We start from the raw sequence: 14,089 nt of genomic DNA on the forward strand, positions 1-14,089 counted from the left end.
GTGGTCGCAGCACAGAGCCTGACAGAGCTCAAGCAGCATTTGGACAACACTCCCAGGCACAGGGTGGGATGGTTGGCATCTCCTGTGCAGCGCCAGGAGTTGGACTTCGAAGATCATAGTGGGTTCCCTCCACAAAATTCTCTGTGATCTTGTATCCACTTTTAATTACAACACACAACATCAGCCCAGCTGCAAAACAATCACGAGGTTCATACTGCCATCAGACAGGGCACAGACCTCCCGAGCTGCTGGGTCAGCATGGCCTAGCTGCTACATCAACAATTGTACATCAGATTTATGTATTTTTGCCTTTTTGCTGATCACCAGGGCTCTGCTTCCAGGCTAATGTATTTACAGATCTTTCATGTCTTTAAAAATGTAAGATGCGAGAAAATCTTAGCCATGGTTCTACAAACTATCCTGGGGCACTGAGCATGTGAGTGGTGCCATCAGCCAAGCCAGACAGTGAGCATGAAATCATAGAATTATAGGGATCATAGAACATCCTGGGCTGGAAGGGAATCACAAGGATCACCCAACTCCTGGCCCTCCAGGGGACAGCCCCAAAAATCCCAACTGGTGCCTGGGAGCATTATCCAAATGCTGCTTGAACTCTGTCAGGCTCGGTGCCGTGACCCCTGCCCTTTTCCAGTGAACAACCAGCCTTCCCTAGATCCTCCACCATCTTCATAACCCTCCTTTGAATACTCGCTTTGTCTTTATATCCTTCTTGTATTTTAGCACCCAAAACTGCACAGCGTTCGAGGTGAGGAGTAAATGAGGGAGCAAAGTGCCACAGTACTGCCAAAAATAACTTACATTTGCTTTCAGTGTTCAGTATTAGCAGAGTTTCATCACTGCTAAATAATTGTATGTGGGGAGAGGGGCATGTTGGCACTGAAATGACATGAAACAAAGAGGAGAGATGAAAGAGTTGATTTCTGTCCTGTTAAACTGCACTTCACAGCTGGCAGGGCAGGGTATGATCTATGTTATAGGTGTGGCTAAGCTGTGCAGAGGACAGAGGTGTGTTCCTGCAGGCAGTGTCCCTCTGGAGAGGTGGCAGTGGAACAATGCCTGGTGCATTGGCCTCCCTGGCCACTTGGGATGCTGTATCAAATGCCACCCACACAGTAATAAAAGCATCCTGTGTGTTTTGCAGGGAATTCTTTGGGATGAGGAAATTTTGACATGGACACTGTACAGAAGGTCCCCTAGACCATCTGAATTGGGCATTGTTCCGAGTTTATTTCATTGCTGACTTTTGTGCAGTTTCCCAGTTTCCAGCATGGGGTCTGGGTTTATTTCTGTTCAGAAAAAAAATAAAATAAATAAATCAGTAAAAATTCCATCTGGGCAGGAGGTCAGAGTGGTGGTGTGGGCTATTTCCCAAACACTGATGTGAGCATTGCTCACATGAGTTATCATTTGTAAACACTGACCCCAGTGCTGGCCCTGCCTGTTCTGAGATGTTTGCCAGCTGCTGCCAGCCTCTGCCAGATCCCTCTGGCATTCATCCTGGCAGAGCAGTGCTTCCCCATAGGATGAGGGAAGACGTGTAAAGGACTTCCAAAACAAGAACCACCTCCCACAGTTTGAGTGAATATATCGGAGGTGAAGAGCTATTAACACGACAGTTTTGGAGAGCATAATTTGTTTCAAGTGGCTTCAGGATTTCTTGTTTTGGTTTGGCTTTTTTGTAGGTTTCTTTTTTTTTCTCCTCAGATCTTCACTGATATTTCCCATGTCATTTGCCTAATTTGGGAATCATTCCTGGGTCCTGGTCTGGAATGTGGGATTTTGCAACTCTGTTCTTCAATGACATCATGTGGTTTGTTCTGAACACAGCAGTAATAAATGAGAGCAGGGGGAGTTTACCAGCCCTTCTATAATAAACATTTTATCTGAACAGTCATCTTTTGGGGATCCAAACTAATTTGTGGGGTTTAGATTTTACCTAGTAAGTCATGTTTTCCATGTATGTAGGACAAAGAGTCCCAGTTGGATAACAAGGAAGCAACATCTTGGTTTCATCTCCCCCTTAGCAGTGGTGGCTGTGAAAGCCAGCACTCCCGAGAGCTTTGGTAGAAGAACACGGCTTTGAGAAATCGAGAGGAAGTTCAGACAGTGAAATATGCAGAAAGTATTTGGTTTCCCCTCCAATGAAGCTTGTGTTTCATTCCTGACACAAACACACCCCTGGAGGAGAAGGCTCTGCGGGTTGCAGGGCTGGGAGTTGGAGTAGCTTTTCTCCCTGCTGAGTTTTCTTCCCGTTTACACCTGTTCGGTGTCATTACAAGTTGGAGCTCTCCGTAGCAATTGCACTTTCTGTAGAAGAGTCTGTGCTGGCTAAATAGAAGGAGTGAGCGCGTTTCTGTATGCAATTGCTTCTGGGAATGGCAGATTTCTGTATTTATGGATGCCTGATAGAGGAGCAGCCCTGTTTGTGGGGAAGGCTCTTCATGCACTGCTTAGCAATGCATATGAAGCTCAGACTGCCCCTTCCTTTGTGCTCTCAGATGGCCTCCAGGCAGCACCCAGATGTATTTTTAGCTCTCAGAATAGGGGGAAATTTGCAAGAAATTCTGCAAAGAAATAAGCAAAGGAGTGGAAGCTGGCTCAGTCGTCAGATTTAGGCAGATTGGATTTGCAGGAATAAATAAGTGTTTCTGTGAGGGAAATGAAATGTGTACAAAATAAGGCAAGCTACATTCCCAAGGATTTGCTGCAGAAGCAATACACCTTCTGGAAAAGACCAGGGTCCAGTAAGGAAGGAAATAAAATGGAGCTGGTAAGATATCTGTGCTCCATGAGCCCACCTCTGACATCTCAAAAGCAAAAAGCCAGGCTACTAGCAGAGATATAAATTCAAGGAGCAATCACCTCTCCATCAGAGAGTGTTTGAGCTTGGATGTCAGACAAGAGAGCACAGGGTAATTGTAAGATTTAATCATTCTTCCAGTGACTATTTCTAGATAACCTCAACCAGCAGTGCAGTAAAACTGCAATGCCTCATCTATCACAAATGGTCCAAGGGCTGCAAGTACGTCCTATTGCTAAGTGAAGGCCAGTGGTGTAGAGCAAGTAGGAGCTTCAGATCTACTTGGACAAGTCCTTTGCCCATTCCTAGTTAGCACATTACATTAGCCTGTTATTTCTATAGCCCTCTAAAACATTTATGGCTTTTTGCAGATATTATAAGACAGTGTTACTGGTGCAAAAGACTTGTAATTTAAGTCTGTGATAAGCAGCAGATTCCTTTTAAATGAGGTTGGTGCAGTCATTAAGCTGGGGTGCAGAGATTATCTCTTGAGCAGGTTCTACAATATTGCTAATACACACAATGTTGCAGTGCAGCAGTTAATCTAAAGAAAACAGGGAAAGAAAGGACAGCAGTAAACCACAAATCTTTGTTTAGTTTGGATAACAATAATCAAAGAACACAAAAGCCGATTATGACTTTGCCTCCCACTGCTTCACTGCCTATTCATGCAGTCTGTCCTGGCTGGCCTGCCGAAGTGCAACCTGAAGGAAAGTGACAAATAATTCAAGCGGGTTTTATTCCTTTTTTTTTTTTAAAGATAATTTGCAAATGGTGTCCTTAGACTGGTTTTCTTCATTTCAGCTGCATGAAATAAACTTATTGGGGTGGTAGTGGCTAATCTTGCAGCCTCAAATGGTTTTAGAGGTTCTTTGACGATGTTAATGTGATTGCCAAGTAGCAGGATGAATGGCAAGTGTCCGGGATATGGAATAAACAGAATTGGATTTAACCTCTACACTATCTCCCAGTGTAGCTGGACCACCGTCAGACATGGCACTTATTTTGTCGTTGCAGGAAAATCAGTCAGACCAGCTCAAAGAGGAAATATCTGTGCTGTGATAGCGCTTCTCACCCATCAGCACGTACTTCCCCATGTCTCAGAGGTCCTGCACCAGCAGAAGAAGCAGGGAATCCACCTGAGCCCTTGCAGGATGCTGCTCTAGCACATGGTGGCCATTGCTGCTCTGAGCAGCTCGGGATGTCCGTGCAGCCCTCACCAGCAGACATCCCTCTGTAGCCAGTCTCCAGAAGGGCTGGAGGGCACAGAGGTGCCCTGTCCCTCTCTGTCCATCCCACTGGAGCACCTCACCCTGGCAGTGCCTCTGGAGAGGTGATCACTCCCCATGTCCCACACCGTGCTGTGATTTGGAGCTGCTCCTCTGTAAGTCATGAACCACCCCAAAGGGCTACAGAAGAGGGAGTTGTTGGGAGTCACACACCTGGCCAAACATCTGTTTGCAAGTCCCAGGAATGCCAACACCCAGCAGAGCAGGGAGCAGGGATGAGACACACATCCAATACATGCCCCTTTCAGCAGCAACAGCAGACTGTAATCGTGGTGTAGCTGAGCACTGCCTCACGGCCTGTCATCCAGCACCAGCCTTCTCCCTGGAATGACAGTGATCTTGAGTTGCCTGGAATAATTCTCTGTGTGAAGCAGCTCCCCTGGAAAGTGTGAGATTAAGTCCTTGTGGCATCTTGTTACAGGGATCAGCTCATAGGGGATTAAGGATGTGCAAGTGGCACCCGCTCTCTGGGGAAAGGAGGAAAACATCTGTTAACATCTGCAGCCAGGATTCCAAATCCCTGGTGTGAGCCAGACCTAAGACTGTCCTGTGGCAAGGTGGATATCAGGAGGAAGGTGTGCTGAGCAAAAGGTGTGCTGACAGCAGGAAATCTGTGAGCTCTTACTGCAGTTTGTTGCTTTCTGAAAGGGCTGAACCCTGTGGTTTGTTAGTGGGGTTTTTGTTTAGTTGTTTCTGTTGTGATTTCCAGAGAAGGATTTTTCTGTTTTTACTTTAGCAGGAAACCTTATCTTGGTGTGGCTGGAGGGTCTCTATGGATGAGTGAAGAAATAGTAGGATTATGACTTTACTAGATTCAAAAATAATAGATAAGCAATCAGGAAAGGAAGGATTATTTCTCAAATTGCCAAAAATTCACTGTTCCTTGTTATAATCTATTTAATTAAAATATCAGAAAGACACCTGGGATAAGAATCGAGCTGCTCAGAAGATTCAGGTGTGAATCGCTGTGAAAAAAACCTTATACCTACTTTCCACACCCTTTAAAAAGCAAAGCAGGAAGAGAAAATGTCTTGATAGTTCTTCAGCAGCAAACCTGTTTTTTTCAACTAAATTTTGACACAAGAGGAGTGGGTGTAAAATATATTTGTTTCCCTTCAAACCAACTAAATAAATGTCGCTTCCTACCACACAAATTGTCACTTAAAGCAGCTTTTGTGAGCTGCAATTTCTACCCATCTCTTGTTTTTGCTTCCTGAAACACCATTTAAAATATTTTCAACATCATCCCAAATACAGCTGATGATTTTTGGAAGCAGCACTTCAAATTATGTTGGCTGTGAAGAATTTTCCTGGCACTAAACATCTGCTGTCAGTGCTGTTATCAGCTGAGTGCCACAAACCCTTGCTCACCTGTGGGATGCTAATAGGTTTACTGCCGTTTAGATGAAAGATGTCTAGTCCATAAGCCTATCCTGTTTCTCCCAATTTTCTTTCCCCAACCCAAACACCTGTGAAAGAATATAGTGTTTATGAAGCTGGAGTCTGATAGCACTATTTGGAGCCAAATATAACATACCATCCTCCCTAAGGATGCAGTAGGGTTCTAGCTAGGAAGATTTGCTAATTTAGTCCCTACTTCGACTCCTGTCCCTGCCAAATCTGCCATGCCTCTAAATCCTGAGCACCAAAAACCCTGTGAGCCCTTCTCCTGAGCCAGATGTACTTACTGTCTTCCAGTGTACCATAAACTTAATTTCAAATCAAACCCCTTAAAACTTCAGTCCTAAATTCAAATCCTTACTGGTAGAGTGAACCTTGCTAGAGCATGAAGTCTCATCCAGTGCAGGAAACAGCATATCCATTCTCTAGGAGAAGGGCTGATAGAAAAATTAACTCATTTGAATTCAGCTCAGAAAAATTTTCCACTTTATGTCATGCTTCCTGCCAGCAGAATGCAAAGCCTTTTTAATCAGACTAAACATTCTCCAAATCCCTGGGCAGTGAGCAATAATGTCTACTTCTATAGTATACTTCAAAGCCTCTCTTCAAAGCCTTCACTACCTGCAGAACACCAAAATGACCTTTATTTCACAGAGAGATAAAGCCACACTGGGCTGCAGTGCCAGCCAGGGGAAGATGGAGAGATGGCACAGGATGCTCTGTACATGGATTTGTACCAGCTTCAGTCAGAGGCAAGGTGGGAACAGGTCTGTAGGTCACAGAACACTGAAATCAGACAGGCAAGAGGGCTTTAGCTAATGCCAGGCAGAGTGGTGTCAACCTACAGGTAAACATCATTCCTCTGCTCCCACCTACTCCAAATCCTTTAGCACTGGGTGCTCTGGAGCCTTCAAAAGCAATCTGGCAGTGGATTGTCTTGTCTCAGCTCCCTGGCTGCACTGCTTTATCCTGCCTCTCCTCCAGAATGTCCTTCCCTGGCTGCTGGCAGTGTCCTGAAGGGAAGGATGCCACAGTGTGGCAGGGACACTTGCACAGAAGAGCTGCTCCAGCTGGCTAAATTTGCCCAGTTTCCCCAGGGCTTACAGATCCACGATTCATTTGCAGTTGAGAGTGTCCCCAGGAGTCCTCTCCCTGTCCTAGCCCCCTGCTCTTCCAACCAAGAGGTGCTGGGAGATGGTTTAAGGGAACTCAAGACTGCCTGCACACCACAGCAAGTTCCAAGAACTACACCTTGTTTGGAATCTCTAGAATCCCTCCTTAAATCCAACTCCAAACACCTAAACCAAAGGAAACACAGTGGATTTTTTCACTTGTAAATTTTCATCTGCCAGAAGAGGAGCCAAGTGTAGATTTCAGGGAAATAAGAGAGAGTTAGTTATGCTCCCCTGAATAATCCACTCTTGTCAACAGAGGTGGCTAATAGAAGCTCTGCCTGGGCATTTGGATGGAAAATAATGCATGGAGGAGACAAAACCATGTGCAGTTTGCAGACATGACACCAGCTCCCTGAATGGAAAAGATACATCGAGTTTTATTAGAGAAGATTCCTGGTAGACGTGTTTATTAAATGACCTGACTGCCAGAAATGCTAAAGGACTCTCTATTTTCCTTCTGTCTCACTCTGTCACATCTCTAGGGCTTCACATGGAGCATCTCCCCACACACTGCACTTTTTAGGTTTTTCACCCCATGGTATGATCCTAATGGGCATCACCTTTAAAGCTTATAGGCATCTGTAGAGATGAAACTTTCAATCTGACCAGGTCTCAGTTTCTTCACTGCACTGGGATATTTTTGCCCCAAGTGTCTAGTCTATCCAGATTCCTTTGCATTATCTTTCAGCTTACCCTGGTGTTTTTGATCCCTTTCAACTTCATGTCACTGTGTGAATGCCTGTCATCCTTTTGTTTGATCTTTCCTTAGAGTAATCAATAAAAATGTAAGTAAAGACCAAAGACCTGATCTCTGTGATTCTCTAATAAATATAATTCTGTAGCAGAATCATTCTCTATTTAGTATTCTTCTTTGCAGCCACTCAGCTGTGATTTGGTCCATAGATTATTGTATTCAGATCATCCAAAGAGCTCAGTTTTGTGATGTTATCAAGTGATTTACCAAATCAAAAAAGGCTCACTGATTTTTAAGATCAGAAAGAAACATTCGAACATCAAATCTGCTCCTTTCAATCCTCAAGTGAGCTTGCTAAGGTACCACTGAAGCATCTCTTCCAGAATGTCTACAGTTGAAGATGCCATGAGATGAAAAAAACAAATACTTTGCTTCATTAATCATACATATTGGGGTGTTTTGCTTTTGGGTTTTTTTTTTTTAATACTTATGGTTAAATTTAATTAGTGTTTGCTTTCTAGACATTGGGTTTGTGTCTTTTTCTCAGATTAAAGATTGCCTGGAATCCTACTGTTTCTTGCTGTGCTTGTTGATGTTTCATGCAGTGATCTTTGGGTTTTTTTTTCTTTTTTTATTACTAACACTGCCCTTGATTCTACAAACTCTTCACACGTGCTTGTGTGGAGAATTCAGTCTCTGTGATGAGGAGGCCCTGCTTTCATGGGGCAATTTGCAGACTTTAAACTAGAATTTCTAATTCTCCCCATAAACAAGTACATGTCAGCTCTGGCAAGGCTCCCTGTGCTGCACATCTTCCTGTTGCCTGTGGGTTCCCTGATGTACTTTAACTTCCATGTCTCCATGCATAACTCATTTTCAAGCATTTCAAAGCTTAGGTAAGTTTCAAAACTATCTTTAAACAATGGTCCAGATTCTCAACTTGTTCAAATGTGGGCAAATGCAGAGCAACTGCTTTGAAGTCAGCATTGGAAAACAGGTATAAATGTCAGGGAGACAGTCACAATCTCTTTTGATATCTTTGGAGCAGGTCATGCAGAAATAGAATCCCAAACAATACCTGTGACCAGCTGTTCTGTTCATCCTGTGCCTCCAGTCATTCTCCACATACAGCAGATCTCATCTCCCAGCTGACAAGAAAACCAACTAATCCAAAAAATGGAATTACCTAATTTTCTTCCCCATTATCTGAGGCTTATAATAGAAATGTGAAATGACCTGCTCTATTTCAACAGCAAAAGCAAAGATGCCAGTTGACTCCCAGCTCTCAATTCTCACTACATCATATTTCCATTTGCAAAGGTCAAGGTCAAGCCTGGTGGGGATTTTTGTTCAGGAAAAGCTCCCTACAGATTAAATGGGATTCTTTCAGATTTAAAGATGGAAGGGGAGAAAGAGAAAGAAAGAGCTTCAGGTTTTATTTAATGGGAAAATTCTAGTTCTCAGGTGGGGGTAGTTCTTTTGACTTAACACTGTTGCAGATTGGGAGCATCCTGTGCCTGTACTCCACTGTCTGATCCCATAAATTGTGGCCAGAATCACGTAGGTTTCCCTCTGTCCCTTCATTTCAGCCAGCTAGGGCTGTGCCATGCCTTTTTCCACGGGAAGGACAGTGACTCACCCACCATGATGTGGATTCAGGGATTCCCCAGAGCCATCAGTGAAGGAGAGACAGGAGACACTCGTACCTGTGATGGACACTCAACCCACAGGCAGGGAATCAAGAGGAGGGAGAGATATTTAAACATTTCCTTTACTTGCTCAACCTCTGAGCACAAATATACGGGTGTCTAGGTCTGGGCTTCATCCTGTGAGCTGTAAATAAGGACCTGTAAGCCATCTTAAGCTTGCAAATCTCCCTGTCAGCCTGAGAAATCAACTGACGTCGCCAGCCAGAGCCAGCAGAACACATTTCATAACCCTCATTCCTCAGGGCTGAGAGCGAAACCAGCACTGCCTGTGGAGCTGGGACATCACAGAGCACATGGAACAGGGAGAGCACACACCCATGCAGAGCTGCTGTCACCACCAAGGCCACCAGCAGAGCTGGGCTGCTTCCTCTCCAGGGCTGGAGCACTGGATGGATGTGGCTGGATGCCACAGAGAGCCAGTGGCATGTTCAGACTCCTGGCATCGGGGTTGCCAAGGAAGCAAAGTTGTAGAATCTCCTCCACAACATCTGCATTGTCTCATAAGGTATCAAATATGCCAAGGAGGTTCCTCCCCTGGGCCATCATCTAGATTGGTGACATGTTTGACTTGCATGGTAGTGAAGGTGAGAGCTTTGTGCTGTGAGCTCAGTGCCACAGCAGTAAGGAATGATTTTGCTCTTGGGTTTGAGTTTCACAGAGTCAGAAAGGCCCACACTTCATGTATGAGCAGCAGAGCTCTACATCCTCATTCGTGTCCCTAAAGGAGTGTCAGCCTCAGGCTGTGAATTCAGGCCAGGTGGTTTGGCAGGGCCCTGCAGCAGCTTTTGGTAACACGTTGCTCTCAGACCAGCTTCCTCAGCTGCACGGCTCCAGGGAGGTAATGGAGGGCACAGTACCTGCCTGCAGCATGGTGCCAGGCTAAAGTGATCCTTTTTTCCCCTGACTATCCTCCCTTCCTTCCCTGGCCACCCTTGCACAGCAGGGGCTGCAGTGGGACTGTGGAGGCTCAGGTTTATCCAGGGACTGTGAAGCCCGAGGGGTGAAAAAGAGCAGCTCCCCCAGCTCCTGAGAAGTGAGGAAAGGGGCAGTGAGTCAGGCAGGAGCACTGATCCAGGTCCTGCATGGTGAAGCTGCTGTACAGCACATCAGGGGCTTTTTGGAGAGAGAGGACAAGCCCTGGCTGGCAGAGTTACATCCAGACAGTAGCAGTGATGAATGGGATGTGATTCATGTAGCAAATGTGCTCCTGTGATGGAAATCACTTTGCTGGAGGATTGATGGTGCTCAGCATGGGTCAGTTCATCTCTCCCAGTTCCCTGTCCTAGATCCTGACAGACACAAAGACCACAGCTCACCCTCCACCAGCCCTGAGCATCGCTCACACTGTAGGACTGACTCAGGGCACCAAGGGGATTGGCTTTTTGGATGGAAAATTTTCCATTTGTTGGGGGCTTGGGCAGCACAGCTGAAAACAGCTTTGCAGCCCCAACTGAAAGCTGCCCAGGGCTGCAAGGGAGGCTGCAGAGACTCAGACACAGGCTATGCACTCTGGGGGAGACAAGCAGATTTTGAGGGATCAAAGTGGTCCAAAAGAGAGTGTTTCTCAATTTGGCCTGCAAATAAGAGTGGAAGTTGCAAAAGGGTAAATCCTTGCTGGGAAACATTAGGAGGAATGAAAGCTGGAGACTTCTGTGCTACCAAGTGAAAAGGTGTTTGGGACCCAGGGATCAGATGCTGCTTTTAAGCTCCTACTTCAGCCTGCATCAGGACTGCACTCAAGAAATTATTTGAGAACAGTGATATCACCTGGGGATGGGACTCCAGTTCCCCATGAGTAAGTGGTTAAACCCATGTAATTTTGTGATTTTCTTTTCCCAAGGTCAGGACCATCTTGCAGAACCTCTGGGGATAACAGAAGGGATTTTTCCTGCTTGTTGGAAGCACCACTGCCATGTGGGGAGAACTGAGGAGCCACATGTGGTGGAAGAACAATGCCAGCCTGCCTCTGGGATTGGGGCTGCAGCAGCTTTCTCTCCTGTTGTATTTCAAGAGGGTTTTAGTAACTCTTGGGACCTCTTAAAACAGACTGTCTGATTCCTGGCAGTGTATTTTGAGCGCCCAATTTGTTTCATGGCACAGAAGCATTTGTGGACCATGATGTTTCTATGTCAACACGTGCTTGAGGAGGGCTTTCTTTCACCAGAAGTGGCAGGTGTTAGAATCCAGATCAGAGCTCTCTCCACATCATTATTTTTAGAAAAGCATTTCTATTTTTAATAAGACATGTTGATATGTTTTCTCTATGTGGGATTAAAAGCACTTCAGGCTCATGGAATTTTACTTTATAAATCTGTGGGAGTGCAGATTTCTTCCACTCTTGTCCACTTTTGTTATATTGCCTTTGTGAAATGGGAATAATAAACCTTGTCTGCCTCCTGAAGGGGCAGAGAATTAACTCTTTGAAGTTTGTAAGACCATATAAATGCCTTCCTATTATTAAACTTACTACTGCTCAGGGCTTTTAAACAGCTGCCACATTTCACTTCAGAGGAGGTCGCCTTGAACTGGTAGGTGAAGGGAACACAGTATATCAGGGTGTTATGCTGAAAAAAAAAACTTTGGGATCTGTTAGATTGAAAGGCCCTATATAAATATGAGTTATGTGTAGAAATTGATTTTATAACCCTATCATTCTGCTCTGGTGTACCTCTTAATCTAAGGGTTTCACTATCTTTTATGAACACTTAACAAGACCTATATTAAGCTTCAAGCCTCTTCGGAGCACATATTTTACACAGAGTCAATGCAGAGGGGACAGACCCATTTTTCTGCCCAGCTTACACAGCAGGTCAGCAACAGACCCGCCTGGCCTGCTCTGGTAATTAGTAATTCATAATGACCTGCTGCACAGAAAATGCTGAGAGAAATAAAGGAGCTTCAGGAGAAGATGGCCTCTAACGCTGTCATGGTTTGAAAGATTCACTGCCTTTTCCTCTCCTTTCAGCTTTTCTAGGAATAGCTGAAGACTGATGGTCTCGTTTAACAAATGTAGGCTCCTTTTAAGTGGTTTTGGATTACAGGCTCAAGGGCCAGTCCATGAGCCTGGTGTCTCTGTGTTTGATTTGCATACATCCATTCCCATCCTGTTCAGGAACGCTGGGACAAAATAATAAGTAAAAGCTTGTGATCATCCAAATTAATGCTGTTCTGGAGACACAATGGGGAAACTGAGGCAATTCCAGACCATTCTATATTGAGAGTGACAGAGTTTGGATTGATAAAAGATGTAGGAGAGCAGCATATAAGCACTTTTTGAAGAAAGATCCATGAGGATTTCACTGCTTTTATTTATTTTATAATATGCATTTCTTGCTTTGTGTCTTCAAACTATTTAATGCGCATTAGCTAATTAATCTTTCCGGTGTGGCCTGTAAAATTGGTAAATATTATTCTTGCTCTAGAGCCAGAGTAGTGAAAACAAGAAGACACATTGGCTCCACTGAACTCACACAGAAAATTGGTGTTAAAGCCAGAAGTGAAGGCTCCAGATTGTTGATGGCCATCATCATCTGTGCTGCCATGGGTGTGCCTGTGTGTGGCACCTTTCTTAGAGGAATTAACAGCACAGGCCCCATTTGTCAGTATCGAGATGCAGCATGAATTCTGATTTCCAGCCCTGTCAGCCACACACGCTTCACCAAGCATGGGGTTGCTGAAGGGACAAAGCAGAACATGGTCCCACTGTGCATTCAATGCTCAGTTGCATTTACAGGTGCCATGTGAGTTAGAAATTCAATACTGTGAGACAGCCCCTTCTTTTACAGACACTTTACAGCCACCAAGTAAGTTGGTTTTTAAAAAGGCATCTGAATTTAGGACGTTTCTTTCCACCAAACCACTGAAATTCCCAGGCAGGTGAACTGTGAAGCATGAGGGTACCCTGGATGTGGAAAATAAACCAATTTCCTATACCTGTTCTCAGTTTGAGCTAAAGTTTCCCTATGAAAAACAAGCAGCCAGCACTATGGATGGAAATAATTTGCCTTTTTTGGGTAACATAAGTCTTGATAAAAAAAAATAATAAATAAATAAAAGCGAAGCCTAAGAGCTTCACACCATTTCTCCCAGTTTGGTGATCAAAGGTGCTTTTTGTTGTTTCTGCTGGCCCTGTTGTTTTACACGGAGAAGATTCAGTAAACAGGGAGCACGGCCGCCCAGGCAGCGGCAGGGAGGAGGATTAAACTCCAGGAGCGAGGCACAGACGGTACCTGGAGGTGACACATTTTGTACTGAACATTTCATTAGCTCCCACAAGGCTGACGCCTGTTCATTAGGCACCGACATCCCAGCCCAATTGCCCATGCAGCTCTGCAAGGGATCCCATCGCTTTATCCCAACGGTGCCGCATACAAAGCAGGAAGGCTCCAGATTTCAAGCCAGCTCCTCAGTAGGAGCTGTAATTAGGGATCCTGGTCCATCAATATTTCACCACATCTGCTCCTGATCTTGCTGTGGGATGTTTTTCTGTAGCTCATGTGCTGCTTAAACTTATCTCCTTGACAACTCTTTAGTTTAAACAAAGATTATTTTGGAACAGGAGCTGTCAAAAAACCCAGCAGCTCCAGGAAGTTTTCTTGTTAAAAGATGTTGGCTCGGCAGCACCATCTTCTGTCCTGCCCTTCAAACAGCCCGGGATGTCACACTGCGAACGGGAGCGTGTGCCTGGGCTAGCTCGGGGCTAAAGAACGCTTTGAATAAGACTGAGTTAATGTTTTCCGTGCTGGGAGTCGAAGCCATAAAGCACCGACAGCACAGCAGATGGGAAGCCCGAGCCCAGCTGTGCAGGGACCGGCCAGCCCTGGAATCCAGCGGCAAATCGCTCGCTGTCAAGGCTTTGGGGTGAGGCTCTGGTTGTTCTCCTGCTCAGAGGATGTATCACGGCTGTGAGTGACCCCCTCGCTGCTGCCGTGGTTTGGGAGGGAGCAGGGGCTCGCTGCTGCTCAGCACAATCCGTCCATGCTGCCTGAGCCACGCTTTCC

Source organism: Lonchura striata, chromosome 10 (genome assembly GCF_050655825.1).
Source record: "Lonchura striata isolate lonStrDom1 chromosome 10, ASM5065582v1, whole genome shotgun sequence".
Taxonomy (NCBI): domain Eukaryota; kingdom Metazoa; phylum Chordata; class Aves; order Passeriformes; family Estrildidae; genus Lonchura; species Lonchura striata.